Source organism: Mirounga angustirostris, unplaced genomic scaffold (assembly GCF_029215605.1).
Source record: "Mirounga angustirostris isolate CCGP_5_RB_7025 unplaced genomic scaffold, mMirAng1.0.hap1 SCAF_5, whole genome shotgun sequence".
Lineage (NCBI taxonomy): Eukaryota > Metazoa > Chordata > Mammalia > Carnivora > Phocidae > Mirounga > Mirounga angustirostris.
In genome coordinates, this window is record NW_026991713.1 from 57,156,324 (window position 1) to 57,174,564 (window position 18,241).

At 39.3% G+C, this 18,241-nt stretch overlaps 1 protein-coding gene and 1 pseudogene across 15 annotated transcripts in view; one reads left to right on the forward strand and one right to left on the reverse strand.

The window, feature by feature from the left end:
- LOC123843600 (SH3 and cysteine-rich domain-containing protein 3) overlaps positions 1 to 18,241 on the forward strand; it is a 167,671-nt gene that overhangs the window by 77,849 nt on the left and 71,581 nt on the right. The window contains exon 1 of one of the 15 annotated variants that reach the window (XM_064591042.1): positions 8,535 to 8,690. The exons of the other annotated variants lie outside the window; for them this stretch is intronic. The gene's annotated coding sequence lies outside the window, so the exon portion shown is untranslated. Of the gene's footprint in view, positions 1 to 8,534; positions 8,691 to 18,241 lie in introns of those variants that run through there. 15 annotated transcript variants of the gene reach the window in all.
- On the reverse strand, positions 903 to 2,504 carry LOC123843604 (heterogeneous nuclear ribonucleoprotein A3-like; annotated as a pseudogene).

Below are 18,241 nucleotides of genomic sequence, written 5' to 3' on the forward strand. Positions count from 1 at the left end.
CTCAGGTCATGATCCTGGAGTCCCAGGATCGAGTCCCGCATCGGGCTCCCTACTCAGCGAGGAGCCTGCTTCTCCCTCTGACCCTCCCCCCTCTCATGTACTCTCTCTCATTCTCGCTCTCTCAAATGAATAAGTAAATCTTTAAATAAATAAATAAATAAATAAAAATGGGGAAGAGATGTGAACAGACTCTTCGCTAAAGAAGATATGGGGTTGGCAAAGATGTTCAACATCAGTTCTTAGGGAAATGCAAATGAAAACCATAAGGTACCACCACACAACTATTTAGCATGGCTGATCTTGAAAAAGTGTGATGAAATCAAATGCTAGTGAGGATGTGGAGCAACGGGAGTTCATATATTACTGATAGGAATGTAAGATGGTGAAACCACTTTGAAAGTTTGATTTTTTTTTTTAATTAAACATACGTTTATCATAATGACAGCCATTTCACCTCTGAAATGGATCCATATGTCCACATCAGGACTTGTACGTGAATGTTTATACCAGCTCTATTTGTAATAGCTAAAAATTGGAAACCCAGATAACCTGGATATTATCAACAGTAAGTAGATAAATAAATTGTGGTTTATTTATACAGTGGTGTAGTGCTCAGCAACAAAAATGAACAATGTATTGGCATACCAGTATGCAGTGTTGTAAAGCTGTAATTTTTAAAATTGCTTAAGATTTTATTTATTTATTTTTGCTAGAGAGAGAGAGCAAGCACAAGCGGGGGGTGAGGGGCAGAGGGAGAAGCAGACTACCCACTGAGCAGGGAGCCCACCGTGGTGCTCTATCCCAGGATCCCAGGATCATGACCCAAGCTGAAGGCAGATGCTTAACGGACTGAGCCACCCAGGCACCCCTTAAATTTTTTTTTTAAGTTAAAAATCCCTTAATTTTTTATTCCTGGTACCACTACCACAATTTACAGGGCAATATACCTGATGTAATGAAAAGAAAAAGACAAAGACAAAGTTACAACAGATAAAAGACCTCAGGAATGTACATCTAATTGACACTACATTGCATTAATCAATAGCTGCACTTTTTGCAAACTGTGGCTATGACAGTCCTGAACAAGAAGGGTTTCCAGTTTAAGCTGCAGTAACTATTCTGACTATGGATCATCGTTCCTTCTGTGGCAGATTTTTACAGTTCCTCTAATGCATTTAGGACAACTGCCTCAAAGTTACCTGCAGCTTTCCTGACAACTCCTCGCTCGCTCTCCTGCTAAGAACTGTAGCCCTTTTCTTCTGAATTTTTTTAGAACCTTCTGCTACCCATATCCACCACTTCACCACCGGATCCGTAACCACCACCATAGGGACTGCCCAAGCTTCTTCCACCAAAACTGCCCCCCTTCATGGGTCCATAATTTGATTGCTGTTGTCCACTATAATTTCCAAAATCATTATAGTTCCCACCATCACCATAGGTACCACCTCCAAAATTTCCTCCTTCATTGTAACCATCATATCCTCCACCACCACCTCCTATCCACATCCTTGGTTTCCATATCCTGGTCCACCACCACCATAGCCTCCTGTACTACTATAACCAGGACCACCACCATAGTTGCCACCATCACCTCCAAATCCATTATATCCACCATCACCTCCTCCATTAACTACCTCTGCTGCCACCACCTCCACCATCATAACCTCCTCTTCCACCCAAGTTTCCTCCATGACCCATGAAGTTGCCAGATCCACCTCCGTGACCTCTTTGTGATCCAGCAGATTGCATTTCTTGTTTAGAAAGGGCCTTTTTCACTTCACAGTTATGCCCGTTAATAGTGTGGTATTTCTGAACAACAGTTTTATCAACTGTATCATGATCATCAGAAGTTACAAAAGCAGGGCGCTTGGGTGGCTCAGTTGGTTAAGCGACTGCCTTCGGCTCAGGTCATGATCCTGGAGTCCGGGGATCGAGTCCCACATCGGGCTCCCTGCTCGGCGGGGAGCCTGCTTCTCCCTCTGACCCTCCCCCCTCTCATGTGCTCTCTGTCTCTCTCATTCTCTCTGTCTCAAATAAATAAATAAAATCTTAAAAAAAAAAAAAAAAGAAGTTACAAAAGCAAATCCTCTCTTTTTTCCACTCTGCCTGTCTTTCATAACTTCTGTGGTTTCAATCTTGCCATGCTTTTCAGAGTAATTTCTCAAATTATATTCTTCTGTATCTTCTTTAATACCACCAACAAAAATTTTCTTCACCGTTAGAATCTTCTCTAGAAACAGCTCTCTTTGGTTCCACTACACGCCCATCAACCCTGTGTGGTCAGGCAAACATTGCTGCATCCACCTCTTCAACACAAGAGGAAGTCACAAAACCAAAACCCCTGGAATGTTTTGTTTGGGGGTCTCTCATCACCACACAATCTGTAAGTGTACCCCATTTTTCAGATGTTCTCTAAAACTATTATCTGTAGTTTCAAAGCTCAAACTACCAATAAACAGTTCTCTCAACTGCTCTGGTTCCTTTGGATCATGGCCCTCCATTTTGAGACCCGACTTGCCTCTTCCAACGCGAGTTCAATATGGGACTAAGAGGAGGCGACCCCTTAAATTTTTTTATAGTCTGTTGGGTGTGACCTGGTATTTCCCCATCTTAATTTGCATTTTCCTAATTACTAGTAGAAGATAAGCTTCTTTTATTATTGGCCTTTTGGGTTTCTACTTTCGAGTCTTTGCCAACTTTTCTATTGAGTTATCTTTTTGTTTTATAATTATTTGTATATATCAGGTACCAATTATTTGTCATATATGTATGTTTCAAATAATTTTTTTCCCAATCTATAGCTTTTATTTTATTTTTTTAAAGATTTTATGATTTTATTTATTTATTTGACAGAGACAGAAACAGCGAGAGCAGGAACACAAGCAGGGGGAGTGGGAGAGGGAGAAGCAGGCTTCCCGCTGAGCAGGGAGCCCGATGTGGGACTCGATTCCAGGACTCTGGGATCATGACCTGAGCTGAAGGCAGCCGCTTACTGACTGAGCCACCCAGGCGCCCTATAGCTTATATTTTAACTTCACAATTTTTTTTTACAGATTTTTATTTATTAGAGAGAGAGAGAGAGGGCAGGTGGGAGGGGCAGAGGGAGAGGGAGACACACAGACTTCTTGCAGAGCAGGGAGCCTGATGCAGGGCTCATTCCAGGACCCTGTATTTTTTACTGTATAGAAGTTTTAAGTTTTAAATTATAAATTTTAAAGTCATCAAAAGTTAAATCTTTTTTTATTCTGGTTTCTGCTTCTGGTTCTTATCTAATAAGTCATTATGCTGAGGTCATAAGAGTTGCATATTTGCTTCTGAAATTTTAAGAATTTTCTTTTCAAATGTAGGTTTTTAATCCATATGGAATTTATGTTTGTGTGGGGTTCTGACTTTTTTCTCTATAGAGAACTAATTGCTCTAAAACATTTGTTATTGAATATGAATTATGTCTCCTAATGTGATCAAGTTTTTGGTTATGTGTGGGTTTGTTCTATGATCTCTATTCTTTTCCATTGGTCTGTTCAATTTCCACAGATTTTTTTTTTAATAAAAACAAAAGCATTTATTTGGAGTCTTAGAATGGCAGTTTGGGGAAGACACATTTGGGCAGCAACCCAAATAGTCCCCCCTTAGGGAACCCAAAAATCAAGAGTTTATAAAGACAGGGGCACCTGGGTGGCTCAGTTGTTAAGCGTCTGCCTTTGGCTCAGGTTATGATCCCAGGGTCCTGGGATCGAGCCCCGCATCGGGCTCCCTGCTCAGCGGGAAGCTTGCTTCTCCCTCTCCCACTCCCCCTGCTTGTGTTCCCTCTCTCGCTGTCTCTCTCTGTCAAATAAATAAATAAAATCTTTAAAAAAAAAAGTTTATAAAGACAAAAGGGAATGCTTTTATATGTTGTTTACAAAGAATTTCATTTGGTGTTGGTGGCAGAAAACTAACTTTGGCTGAAAATAATTGGTTCTTAAGGCTTTCAGTAAGCAGAATCTCTTACTGTACCAAGTTGCAGGTGTTTGGGCTGAGTCCTTAGAATATTTACAGTTTGTTTCAGTTCAAAGTTCATGGTTCCACCTGGTGAGGACATGATAAGGTCCATCTCCTAAGTAGCCAGAAGCTAAGCAGAGTCGGGCCTGGTTAGTACTTGGATGGGAGACCCCCTGGGCCATTTTAAAACCCCTTGACAGAAGCGACCCTGTTTCATTTCACCTTTCATCAAATCAGTCAGTATTCATTCCACATGTCTTAATTACTATGCAAGAAGCCTCTACTAGTAGGGCAATCTCCACCTGTTCATTTTATTCAGACTCCATTGACATTTTTGTTGTAAATTGCATTGAATTTTTAGATTAACATGGAGTGAACTGGCTTTTTTGCAGTATTGAGTCTTATAGCCAGAGGTATTTTCTCTAACTCCATTTGTTTGGGTTTTTAATATCCTTCAGTAGTGTTTTTTTTTTTATTTTTAAAGATTTCATTTATTCATTTGACAGAGAGAGACACAGCGAGAGAGGGAACACAAGCAGGGGGTGTGGGAGAGGGAGAAGCAGGCCTCCCGCAGAGCAGGGAGCCCGGTGCGGGGCTCGATCCCAGGACCCCGGGACCATGACCTGAGCTGAAGGCAGACGCTTAACGACTGAGCCACCCAGGCGCCCCCCTTCAGTAGTGTTTTATATAACCTTTTCATTAAAGATCTTTTTCTTTGTTTGATTTGTCTCTAGGCAGTATTGGTTGTTATTGTATATGGGTTCCCTTTTTCTATTTTTGTTAGAATATAGATACGCTGTTGATTTAATACATTGATTTTCATTTCAGCTGAGCTCTTTTTGCTGCTAAATGGTTAGTCCTTAGATTTTCTTGGATTCTGCAGGGTCATTACTAAATTTAGAACAGTTTTGTCTTGCTTTCTAGTTCTTTTCCCTTTTTGCATCCTACTTCTTTTGTCTAAGCCCTCCAATTTAATATTGAATAGAGGCAGTGATGGTGAGCTTCTTTTTGTCATTCCTGACTCTAATAGATATTCTTTTTTCCTGTTAAACTCAGTAATAATAATACTAGCTGCAGCTTATTAAGTTGCATGTTTTGTGCCAGCGATTTGTTTCTAATTTTCGTAATATCTTGCAAGGCACGTCTAGTTATCCCCATTTTATAGGTCAGGTTTAAAGAGGTAGAGCTGTTTGCCAGTTACATGATTAGTGAGTAGAAAGCCAGCAAATCAGTCACTGTTAGTCCTTATGCTTTACATCAAGGAAAATCTCTTAACGAGTAGTAAAAAGTTGTGCTACAATGAAATATTGACATTTTCTTTATCTGAATTCTGCTTTGTGCTGCAGAAACAGCACATACTCCCTCAATACTCACCATCCACAGACCTTACTTACTGTTTCTTTTTAGTCCTGTTGTTATGAATGAATGCTATTGTTGTGTTTTAGTCTTAATTGTGACGTAATTCAGAGAATGTCTTACTCACTGCATAAGCAGGTTTACCTGTCAGAATCACCAGCAGCTTCCTTTTCTATATCTCAATTTTGTATTTTTGGACATTTGATGTTGTTTTATTTGCCATCCAGATGTGGGAAATGTCTTGGAAATTTAAAGCCTCATCATCCCCGCTCATGTAAACTATTGAGAAATTTCCTTATGGAAGATTTAAACATAAATACAATGGAGAATACTCTAATGAACCACCATGAATCCACTATCCAGTTTCAACACAATCTCCACCCACACTTTTTTTTTGTTATTGTTGTTATTGAAGTTGGAATATTTTAAAGCAAATCCACATATGTCATTTCACCTGCAAATAATTCAGGATGCATATAAAACTAGTAAGGACTTTTAAAAAAAAACCACTGTGACCTTTTCATATTTCACAAAATTAACAGTAATACTTAATGTCATTCAAAACCCAGTTCATGGCACGCCCGGGTGGTTCAGTCCTTAAGCGTCTGTCTTCAGCTCGGGTCATGGTCCCAGGACCCTGGGATCGAGCCCCGCATCGGGCTCCCTGCTCAGTGGGAAGCCTCCTTCTTCCTCTCCCACTCCCCCTGCTTGTGTTCCCTCTCTCGCTGTGTCTCTCTCTGTCAAATAAATAAATAAAATCTTTAAAAAAAAAACCCACAAAACCCCACAAAATCTAGTTCATGTTTGGTTTTCCAATTGTCTTCAAGGTATCGTTTTTTTATAATTGTGGAATATGGACCCAAATAGGGTCCATGCATTTAAACTTCTTTTTGGTTGAACAAATTGTAAGAGCCAGAGATATCCTTAGTGTTTATTTGGGGCTGCTGTGGTTGAATTTTTATGTGATGCAACCTAGAAGAACTAGAGGACTTTTATTGGAATTATGATACTTCTTATTTTAAAACTTCTTGACTTGCTTTGCTTGCAGTTACGAAGATCTGAACACATCCTAGTATGTGACCCAAAGAATAGCTAATATTCTCAGTTAACCCTAAGTTCAATTTTCAAGGGTTTGTTTTGTTGTAAAGCTCACAGTTAAGCCTCCATATACTAAGCATGGAGGGACCTGAAAATTCCCAGTTGCCTATTTTTCTCATTATTGTCATCTATTAGTTTATGTAGTTCAGTATGAGAATGACTATTTTAAAAATATCTGATAATCCATATGTGGATATTAAAGACATTTTATGGCGCCTAGGTGGCTCAGTCAGTTAAGCATCTATATTTGATTCAGGTCATGGTTCCAGGGTTCTGGGATTGAGCCCTGCATCAGGCTCCCTGCTTCTCCCTCTGCCCCTCCCCCCCACTCTTGCAAAAATAAATAAAATCTTAAAAAAAAAATAAAGACATTTTAGAAAATGCGGATGAGTAAAACTATATAAAGAAGAAAATAAATATCACCTGTAATCTCATTCCTAAGAGAGAGATACTTGTTAAATTTTTGTTATATTTTTAATCTATTATCTTTTCATAGATATTTGTAGTTAATATAATGTATATATAGTTTTGCATAAGATTTTTGTCTGGACTATCACAAATCGTTCCCTTGTCATTAAAAAAATATTTATAAACACATCATGAAAATAACTTCCATTCATTTGTTTGAATTTGTCATCAGTTTAATTATTCCTATTGGCTATTTATTCCCAGATTTTTCTCTATTATAAATAATGTTTGTGAACATTTTTAGGTACAAATGTTTTACTATTTGTGATTATTGAAGAATGAGATTTCAATGAAAGTTTGCATTTTAAAATGCGTAGAGTAGTACCTAGGCCATAGAAAGTACTCAAAAAGATTTTGGCAAATGCAACTTGCTTTTATCACTTAGTGTGACTTGGGGGGTCTTAACATTACTTTATATGGATTTAGCTAATGATTTTTTTTTTTTAAGATTTTATTTTTTTATTTGAGACAGAGAGAATGAGAGAGAGAGCACATGAGAGAGGGGAGGGTCAGAGGGAGAAGCAGGCTCCCTGCCGAGCAGGGAGCCCGATGCGGGACTCGATCCAGGGACTCCAGGATCATGACCTGAGCCGAAGGCAGTCGCTTAACCAACTGAGCCACCCAGGCGCCCCGCTAATGATTCTTTAAGAGAATAATTTTGTGACGGAACATCAGGACTCAGATATATTACAGTCTGTCCCATCTTATGCCCTTCTTGATCCTCTCTCCAGCTCTTGATCCAGCTCCGGCTACCACCTCATTTCTCTTTACAGCAAAATTATTTGAAAGAGTTATCTATTCTTTTTTTTTTAAAGATTTTTTTTATTTGAGAGAGAGAGTGAGAGACAGCACAAGAGGGAAGAGGGTCAGAGGGAGAAGCAGACCCCCCGCTGAGCAGGGAGCCCGATGCGGGACTCAATCCCGGGACTCCAGGATCATGACCTGAGCCGAAGGCAGTCGCTTAACCAACTGAGCCACCCAGGCGCCCAAGAGTTATCTATTCTTGCTATCACCAATTTCTCTCCCTTTTTCTCTCTTGAACCCACTTCATTAAGGCTTTTACCCTACTGCTCTCTATTCCTAAATCCTGTAATTGGTTGTAAATTCTTATCTTACTGACCTATCAAGTATTTGACATTGTTTTTGACTTTTCCTCTATATGTTTTTTTCACTTGGCTTCCAAGACATTACACTTCCTTTTTTCATTTGCCATTCCTTCTTAGTTTCCTTTGCTGGTTCTCCTGGCCTTTTTTCTTTTTTTAGATGAAAAAAATTTCAAAAATGCCAAGTAAATACAATATTATAATGAATCTACCCCCTGTACATTCTACTATTTTTGTTTAATCTATACTACATGTCAGGCTCCCTGCTCAGCAGAGTCTGTTTCTCCCTCTCTCTCTCAAATAAATAAAATCTTTTAAAAAAAGAACGAACTCTGCCTAATCCCAGGTCACAAAGATTTACTCCTTTGTTTTCTTCCAAACATTTTATAGTTTGACATTTTACATTTAGACCAGCAATCTATTTGTGTAAGGTTTAGGTTGATACTCATTTATTTTTGTATATGGATGTCCAGTGGTTTCTATGCCATTTTTTTTTTTTTAAGATTTTGTTTATTTATTTGACAGAGAGAGACACAGCGAGAGAGGGAACACCAGCAGGGGGAATGGGAGAGGGAGAAGCAGGCTTCCCACCTAGCAGGGAGCCCGATGTGGGGCTCTATCCCAGGACCCTGGGATCATGACCTGAGCCGAAGGCAGATGCTTCACGACTGAGCCACCCAGGTGCCACCTCTATGCCATTTGTTAAAAAGATTGTCTTTTCTCCATTAAATTGTTTTTGTACCTTTGTAAAATAAATCAGTTGGTATATTTATATGGATTTCTTTTCTTTTTAAGATTTTATTTATTTGACAGAGAGAGAGATAGCGAGAGCAGGAACACAAGCAGGGGGAGTGGGAGAGGGAGAAGCAGGCCTCCCTCTGAGCACGGAGCCTGATGCAGGGCTTGATCCCAGGACCCTGGGATCATGACCTGAGCCGAAGGCAGACACTTAACAACCAAGCCACCCAGGCACTCCTGGATTTCTGGATTTCTATTCTATTCCACTGATCTATGTTCTTTCCCATCACCGATTCTATACTGTCTTGATTATTGTAACTTTATAGTAAGTCTTAATATTGGGTACTCTGATTTCTACAAATTATTCTTCAAAATTATTTTGGCTATTTTGCTTTTTTGCTTCTCCATATAAATATTAATTTGTTATATCTACAAAAAAATCCTACTTGGATTTTGAATTAGAATTGTACCAAATCTATAGATCAGTTTGGGGAAATTTGATTTGGCAGTGTTGAATTTATGTCCTACAATCTTGCTAAACAGATTTACTAGTTCTAGGGTTTCCCGGGGGTCTGGGGTGGTTCCTTAGTATTTTATATGTGTGCAATTTTACTGTCCATGAAGAGAAATAGTTTTTATTTCTTCTTCGCCAATCTGTATGCCTTTTATTTCTTTCTCTTTGCTTATTGTACTGGCTAGGGCTTTTCACTATGATGTTGAATAGTAATGGTTTACAGTGGACAACCTTGTCTTGTTTCTGATTTTAGGGGGAAGGCATCAGTCTTTTTTTTTTTTTAAGATTTTATTTATTATTTTAATTTTTAGAAAAGATTTATTTGAGAGAGAACGAGAACATGAGTGGGGGGAGGGGTAGAGGGAGAGGGAGAAGCAGACTCCCTACTGAGCGGGGAGCTTGCTGTGGGGCTCAATTCCAGGACCCTGGGATCACGACCAGAGCTGAAGGCAGATGCTTAACTGACTGAGCCACCCAGGCACCCTGCTGTGGGTTTTGACTCATATGTAAAGTTATGTATCCACTATTAATGTACCATACCAAGTAGTTTATTCTATTTGCCTTCAACCTGCCTAAGTATAAGTTATCATATTTGAAGTTTCTAATATATTTGAACAACTTTTTTTTTAAGAATTTTATTTGAGAGGGAGAGAGCGTGGGCATGAGGGGGCAGAGGGAAGGGGAGAGGTAGGCTCCCCAGTGAGTAGGAAGCCTGAGGTGGGGCTTGATCCCAGGACCCTGGGATCATGACCTGAGCCAAAGGCAGACGCCTAACCAACTGAGCCACCCAAGCACCCCTGAACAACCTGTCTTTTAATTGGCATTTTTAGACCATTTACATTTAATGTAATTATTGATATGTTTAGCATTAAGTCTACTATTTTATTGTTTTTTTCTTTGTTCTTCCTATTTTTAATCCTCTGATGGTATCCTTTTCCTGCCTTTTGAGTCATTTGAACATTTTGTGATATTCCATTTTAATCATTTAACTTTATCTATTAGGTTTTGACTATACCTTTTTATGTAGATTTTATTGGCTGTTTTGGGATCTCTCTTTTTTTTTTTTCAATATACACACCTAACTTTTAATGGTCTACTTAGAATTAATACTTTGCCAATTTAGGTAGAATGTTGAAACCTTACTACCATATAGGTTCTTGTCCTATCCCCCCCGTAATATTGTAGTTGTCTTATCTATTACATTTATTGACATACAGTGAAAATTCCTTGAGATCATCCTACAATTTTTTGTTTGCAAACATCAAGCATTTCAAAGAACTCAAGAGGAGGAGAATAGTATATTATAGTAACCAGATATTTAGCATTTATATTTTTCTTTCTTTGTTCCTGGTGTTCCAAGTTTAGTTGTATTATTTCCCATCTTTCTGAAGAACTCTTTTTGGCCATTCTTTTAGAATAGGTCTGTTAGCAGTGAATTCTCTTGGTTTTCCGTTATCTGAGAATGTCTATGTCATCTTCATTCCTCAAGGATATTTACTCTGGGGGCGCCTGGGTGGCTCAGCCTTTAGGCGTCTGCCTTCGGCTCAGATCATGATCCTGGGGTCCTGGGTCGGGCCCCACATCGGGCTCCCTGCTCCGTGGGAAGCCTGCTTCTCCCTCTCCCACTCCCCCTGCTTGTGTTCCCTCTCTCGCTGTGTCTCTCTCTGTCAAATAAATAAAATTAAAAAAAAAAAAAGGTATTTCCTCTGGATATAGAAAGCTGTGTTTCCTTTCAGCACTTTCAAATGTTGTTTTAGGGGGGCGCCTGGGTGGCTCAGTTGGTTAAGCAACTGCCTTCGGCTCAGGTCATGATCCTGGAGTCCCGGGATCGAGTCCTGCATCGGGCTCCCTGCTTGGCAGGGAGCCTGCTTCTGCCTCTGACCCTCCCCCCTCTCATGTGCTCTCTCTCTCATTCTCTCTGTCTCAAATAAATAAATAAATAAATCTTTAAAAAAAAAATGTTGTTTTAGGGGTGCCTGGATGGCTCAATCGTTAAGTATCTACCTTTGGCTTGGGTCATGATCCCAGAGGGTCATGATCGCAGAGGGTCCTTGGATCGAGCCCCTCATCAGGCTCCCTGCTCCGCGGGAAGCCTGCTTCTCCCTCTCTCACTCCCCCTGCTTGTGTTCCCTCTCTCGCTGTGTCTCTCTCTCTCAAATAAATAAATAAGATCTTTTAAAAATAAAAAATAAAAAAATAAAATGTTGTTTTATTTCCTTCTAGTTCCCTTTCTGATAAGAAATATAGAGACATTCAGATCATTGTTGCCTTAATAGGTAATACATCATTTTTCTCTGGTTGCTTTCAAGATTTTTTTCTTTGTCTTTAGTTTTTAGCTGTGAGATTATTATAAATCCAGGAGTGGATTTTGTTTTATTTATCCTATTTGGGGATTGCTGAGCTTCTTGACTCTATATGTTTGTGTCTTTTATCAAATATGTGAAATTTTAAACCATTATTTCTTCAAATATTTCACCACTCTTTCTCCTCTCCTTTTGGAGCACTGATGGCCCAAATATTAGACATTTTGGTATTGCCCTACAGATCTTTGATGATTGTTCTTTTTCCCCCCAGTCTTTTTTCTCTTTATTGTTCAGATTTGATATTGATTCCTATTTGATATTGCTATTGAAATTTGACCTCTCTTCAAATTTATCTGTCTTCAGTTTGAATTTGATCTGTCTGAAAATTAACTGGATTCTTCTGTCATCTTTGTTCTGCTGTTGAACCCATGGAGTATTTATATTTTGATTGTTACATTTTTCAGTTCTAAAATTTCCATTTGGTTCTTCTTTATATCATCTATTTTTTCTAAAAATATTCTTTCTTGCCATTAGTTTCAGGAATATTTCCCTAATTTTTTAGAGAAAGATTTTCTTTCTTTTTTTTTTTTTAAATAAGGTTATTGTTTTAATCATGGATAAGGATAGGTCAATATAGGCATTTATCACGCTTAAACATAATTCTCAAGTGATAGATTATCTTTCTAGCTCCAAGAAGTCTTTTTGAATACTTTTTTTTTTTAATTGTAGTATAGTGACAGTGTTACATTAGTTTCAGGTGTACAACATAGTGAATAGACACGTCTATACCTTATACTGTGCTGTTGGAGCATTTTTATAATAGCTGTTTTAATAGCTGTCAGATTTCCTATATCTGTGTCATCTCAGTGTTGTATCTGGTCATCTCTTTTCCTATGCAAATTGAAATTATCTTGGGTTTTTTTGGATGCCAAGAAATTTTTGGATTGTATCCTGGAAAATATGAATATTATGTTACAAGGGTCTGGGTCTGGTTTAAATGCCATGGTGAACGTTGACTTTTTTTTTTTTTTTTAAGATTTTATTTATTTATTTGAGAGAGAGAATGAGATAGAACATGAGAATGGGGAAGGTCAGGGGGAGAAGCAGACTCCCCGCTGAGCAGGGAGCCCGATGTGGGACTCGATCCTGGGACTCCAGGATCATGACCTGAGCCGAAGGCAGTCGCTCAACCAACTGAGCCACCCAGGCGCCCGTGAATGTTGACTTTTATTTTAGCAGACATTTGACCTGGTTTGGTTCAGCTTGCAGGTTCTGTCCAGCCTTCAGTGGATGGTGATTCCAAAGTCATTTGAGTTTTCTAAGCTTTTGCAGTGCTGTTTAGATTTTTTGGCAGGTGTGCTACTCATTAACCCATCTGGGACTTGACAGGTGGTTATTTCATAGTTCAGAGTGGCTTTATTAGGAGATACATGCTGAATTATTTTATGTGTGAAGGGTCATTATGAGAACATCTCAGATAGCTCTGAAAAAAATTTACACACATGGGTGCATGCACACATATGTACTAAACCTGAATATGAATCCAGGTGGCTGTTGTACTATTTTTACAAAATCTCTGTATGTTAGAAATTTCTTAAAAATTGGAGGCAAAAAAGAAATAAAGGTCAAAACATGCCGTTGCTCTACTTAAGAACTCCCAGTGGTCTCTCATCTCAAGTGAGATTGCCTCTCTAATGTAAAAGCCAGATTCCTGTCAGTGGTCTCTTTGGCCTTTTAGGATCAGCTTTCTTTTTTTTTTTTTATTTTTTTTTATTTTTTTTAAAAGATTTTATTTATTTATCTGAGACAGAGAGAATGAGAGAGACAGAGAGCACATGAGAGGGGGGAGGGTCAGAGGGAGAAGCAGGCTCCCCGCGGAGCGGGGAGCCCGATGCGGGACTCGATCCAGGGACTCCAGGATCATGACCTGAGCCGAAGGCAGTCGCTTAACCAACTGAGCCACCCAGGCGCCCTAGGATCAGCTTTCTAACCCCCTAATCGCTTCTCATCTCATTCAGAGTAAAAACCAGATCCTTTCTTTTTTTCTTCTGTATGACCCTTAATAAATCTGTCTCATATTCCTAGAGCTTATCATAGTGTCTGGCCCATAGTAAGAACACAGCACACAATGAATATATTTTTGAATGAACAATTAGTTGTCTTTGCGACAGGTTTTATTGTTTTCCTCAGGATGCCTGGACCCCTACCCATGTATTATTTTGTGCTACTGAAGACCTTGTGCCACTTATAATGTCCATTAGTTCTTGTAGCAATGGAAATTATTACTACCTTTCCTTGGGCTCTTAAAAATCAGGACCTGAGGTCACTTAATATGTCTTCTGTCTCAGAGTCATGCATACTTTTTAAAGATTTTTAATTATTTATTTTTAGAGAGAGAAAGAGAGAGAGCGCTAGTGGGGGGAGGAACAGAGGGAGAGGGACAAGCAGACTCCCTGTTGAGCACAGAGCTGGAGCTGGAGAGGGGCTTCCTCCCATGACCCTGAGTTCATGACCCTGAATTCATGACCTGAGCCCAAACCAAGAGTCATGCTTAATCTACTGAGCCACCCAGGTGCCCCAGAGCCATGCATACTTTTAAGAACTATTACTCTTCCTTCCTGGTGTCTTTCGTACCACTTCCTTTTTAAAAATCTATTTATCCTCATCCACATACTTATACTCTATTCTCATCCTTTTTCATCAGTTTTATCAGTAAGATGCCTTCACAGTTTCCTCATTCCCCCATTTTATAGCCAGTCTCTTCACCATCCTTGTGGAACACATATGGAAGGAGGAACAGATAGCTACTGGTATTCTGTATTGCCCACCTTCTTCCCCCAAGTGAAAAATGATTTCATTAAATATAGCTCACTGGAAAGAAAATCCTGTTTCTAGGTTTGGTCTTAATTTCTGAAGTCTAGCCTACTAGTAGCTTTTAAGCAAAGACCGTTTCTCTCTCCTTGGTTATTTTACAGGTGAGAAAAAGGCAAAATAGATTTAAAAGTGAAGTTTTAACTCCATATATATCTGCAACTCATTATTCTTCTCTTATTTAATAAGCCTTTATTTTGGCATCTCTACATATTCAGCAGAAAGGAACTGCTGCTGTATCTTTAAAAGCTATCCTCAGAGCAGTGTGGAGGCAGGCATGTCGCTGAAGTGCTTGAATGAGAGCGAAAAGAGGAGTTGGGAGGGGGTGCTCTTGCAGCCTGCATATGTGTGTGTGTGTGTGTGTGTGAGAGAGAGAGAGAGAGAGAGAGAGAGAGAGAGAGACTGTTGGCAGAGCTCTAGGTGACATCTCTCCAGCTGGGCCGTGGTCTGCTTCAGGGCTGCTTGTCAGAGCAGTTAGCCTGCTGGAGACGCAGCAGCAAGGATCAGTAGCATTTCATTCAAGGGTGAAGGGGGCAAGAGGGGACCGTGGGTGGGGCAAGAGGCACAGGTTTCCCAGACGGAATTTCTTCCTGCAAAATTCCGGCAGAACAGATTCTTAAAATGAGGTCTCCATTAATAATGTGAGCTTGCTGTTGGTTTAAGTGCAGATCCATCTGGGGTGAGTTTTGGATAATTTTCTTTCTTTATATAAAAGTCCTTGAACTCCATAGACTGGATAAGGAAGAAGCTAGAAAAATAGATACCTTTTTTATCTTGGCCAATGTAACTGTATAATACAAAGTAGGAAAATTAGAGAATTATCAGATGTTTTGTGGGCATTTTCATTTGCTGATTTTTACCTTTAAAATATTTTAAAAATTCGGTTTGCTAGAACTTTTATTGTTTTCAGATTCTACCTCTGGCTATTTCTAGTGATGCTTCATTCAGCTTTAGCTTATGAGAATAGTGGTGATTTCTGTTTCTTTGGTGATGCTGTTGACGCACATTGCAGGAAGCAGGGAATCCCCTATAAATATCCTTCACTGTGTCATTCCACAGCTATCCACATCCGCTGGTGAATATGTCTCTGTGTCCTATGTCTTTATGTAACTGCCCCCTAGTCTTTAACTGTGATGATAAGAAATATGTCGCCTTTGCTGTGTCTAGGAAGCTTTTTTTGATTATAAACCTCTTAGGAGCAATTTGTTCAGCCTTTTTACTGAAACATGCTTTTTGACGTACTGAGCTTTATCATTATCATAAGAATTTCCTGTGGGTTTACTGCTTCTTGTTTTGGATTACTTATTTGTTTCTTGTAATTGGCTTGTTTTTGTTTGCTGGCTTTGGTTTCTAAAGAGTGCAGAGATGGGATTCCCTCTGCCTCCAGTGACGTAGTGATTTTGTTTGCAGTCTTTTTTCTTCTGAGAGGGAGGGGACAGAGAGAAGGAAGAAGAAAATCCATCTGAAGTGGTGCGTTTTCCCATCTATGCCTTGATGATAACTGGGTTCCACTGAATAGAGCGGAAGCCGAAGTGGGATGTTGTTAAAGATAGCGATGCTATTTTGTATGTTTCCTTTTAGAATAGGTTGGGGCCAGAGTCGGGACTGCTGAAGCATAGTGCCCGAATTAACCCTATATGTCCTGCTGCTAATGAATTTTACCTAATTGCTTTTTCTAAATACGGAATGAAAAGGGGCTCATGAGCAGGTTTCTGGAACCTAGCATCCATGAGTAATTCTAGGTTGAGCTTTGGAATTTGGAATTTTTCTACCTTATTTGCCCTGGTCCTGAGCAGGCCGTTTGATTTGTATGCTGTTTCTCAGACCTCAAAAATAGGTAGGTAGGTGAAATTCCTTGCCACTGTAGACTAAAACTCTCATTTTGAATGTATGAAGCTAGAACAAAGCTTTAGGAAGAAATTGTTAGATATCCTCTTGGGTGTGAACCTAATTTACCCTTTTCTGGATTAAGTAAGTAATGGACTTCCAGTTCTTTTTTATGCAACTCCATTTAATACCACTGATCTCTGGAGGGCTGCCTGCAGAGGTCAGTGTGAAAAATTCAGCAGACTAGAGCTAGGAAAATTTAAGGTTTTTGCCTTTTGTCTGTGGATGTGTTTGGGTAGCATATGTGGAAAAGTACCTTTAAGAACTTGTTGGCTTTTCTGTCCTGATATTCTTTTCTGTTCTGTGCTCTCATTTATTCTAAGTTCTGTGTATGAGGTGAAAAGAGTAATATCTGCCAGACTTATATCCTAGTCCTGTTTATTATAGTAGTTCAAATATATCATATTATCAATTTATTACAGATGTAAGTATTTGAAACTAACAAAATTATAATTTTATTTGGAGAGAAGTTGGGGGAGAAAAAGGAAGATAATCCTAGGGTAAACTGAGAGCATTCCAGAAGAATAACTTATTTTGAAGCTTGCCAGAGACTGGAGCTATAAGGGTTAAGAGAAATTCCACCATATCCTTACATCTAAATATTACAGCAAATATATGGATAATTTCTTGCTAGCTTTTCAGGAAACCCCTGTGGTGGACAGCCCTTATTAATCGTTGCTGGGAGACTGCTCTGACGTCATTGGGAGCAGTTCCCCGTCTGCAGCGAGGACAGGAATAGCCATAGAGGGGGAAGAAAACTGCTGTGAAATTAAAAGATGACGGTTTTAACTTGGTTTTCCTTCCATTTGGGAGTGGGTGGGATCGACCTAAGTCTTTCTCAAATGTTTCAGTCATTAGCAGTGGAAAAATTACTAAGAGGTCTTTTTATTTCAAGTGAAAGTGCCTTCTTTTATCATTTTTGTTTTCTAACTGTCAAGGTTTTGGAAAAGGTCAAGGCAAGAAAAGCTGTTGAAAGGTGTTGGAGAAGTAAGATTTCAGTTTCTTTCTATCCTTCATTTCGCTTTTTTTTTTTTTTTTAAGGGGGAGGGAAAGGTCAAGAACTGCTTTTGCAAATTATCCCTATTTGGGATAATTTAAAATGTGATATATGTCAAAAGAACTTCCTGGTAAAATTGATAAAGACTGTTTCTGTGCCTAAAACTTTTTTTTTAAAGATTTATTTATTTATTTGAGAGAGAGAGAGAGCATGAGCTGGGGGAGGGACAGAGGCAGAGGGAGAAGCAAACTCCCGGCTGAGCAGGGAGACAGATCCAGGGCTTGATCCCAAGGTCCTGGGATCATGACCTAAGCTGAAGGCAGATGCTTAACTGACTGAGCCACCCACGTGCCCCTGTGCCTAAAACTTTATACGTACTTTCTCTGGTGTTCTCTCCTAGCCTACCCACTCCCATTGTCTATAGCCTGTTAGGAGCTTTTTTTTTTTTTTTTTTTTTAAAGTATAGTGGCTAAATACTTAGACTCTGAATTTAGGCTGCCTGAGCTCAAATCCCAGCTATGCCAGTTGCTGGTTCTCTGACATTGGGCAAATTACTTAACCTCTCCATTTCTTCATATGTAAAATACATGAAATGAAGATAATAACAGTATCTACCTCCTAGGGTTGTTTTGAGGATTAAAAGAGTTAATGCGGGGCGCCTGGGTGGCTCAGTCATTAAGCTGCCTTTGGCTCAGGTCATGATCCCAGGGTCCTGGGATTGAGCCACGCATCGGGCTCCCTGCTCAGTGGGAAGCCTGCTTCTCCCTCTCCCACTCCCCCTGCTTGTGTTCCCTCTCTCACTGTGTCTCTGTCAAATAAATAAAATCTTCAAAAAAAAAAAAAAAAAAAAACTTATTTAAAAAAAAAAGAGAAGAACTTATTTAAAAAAAAAAAAAGAGTTAATGCTTGTAAAGCTTTTAAG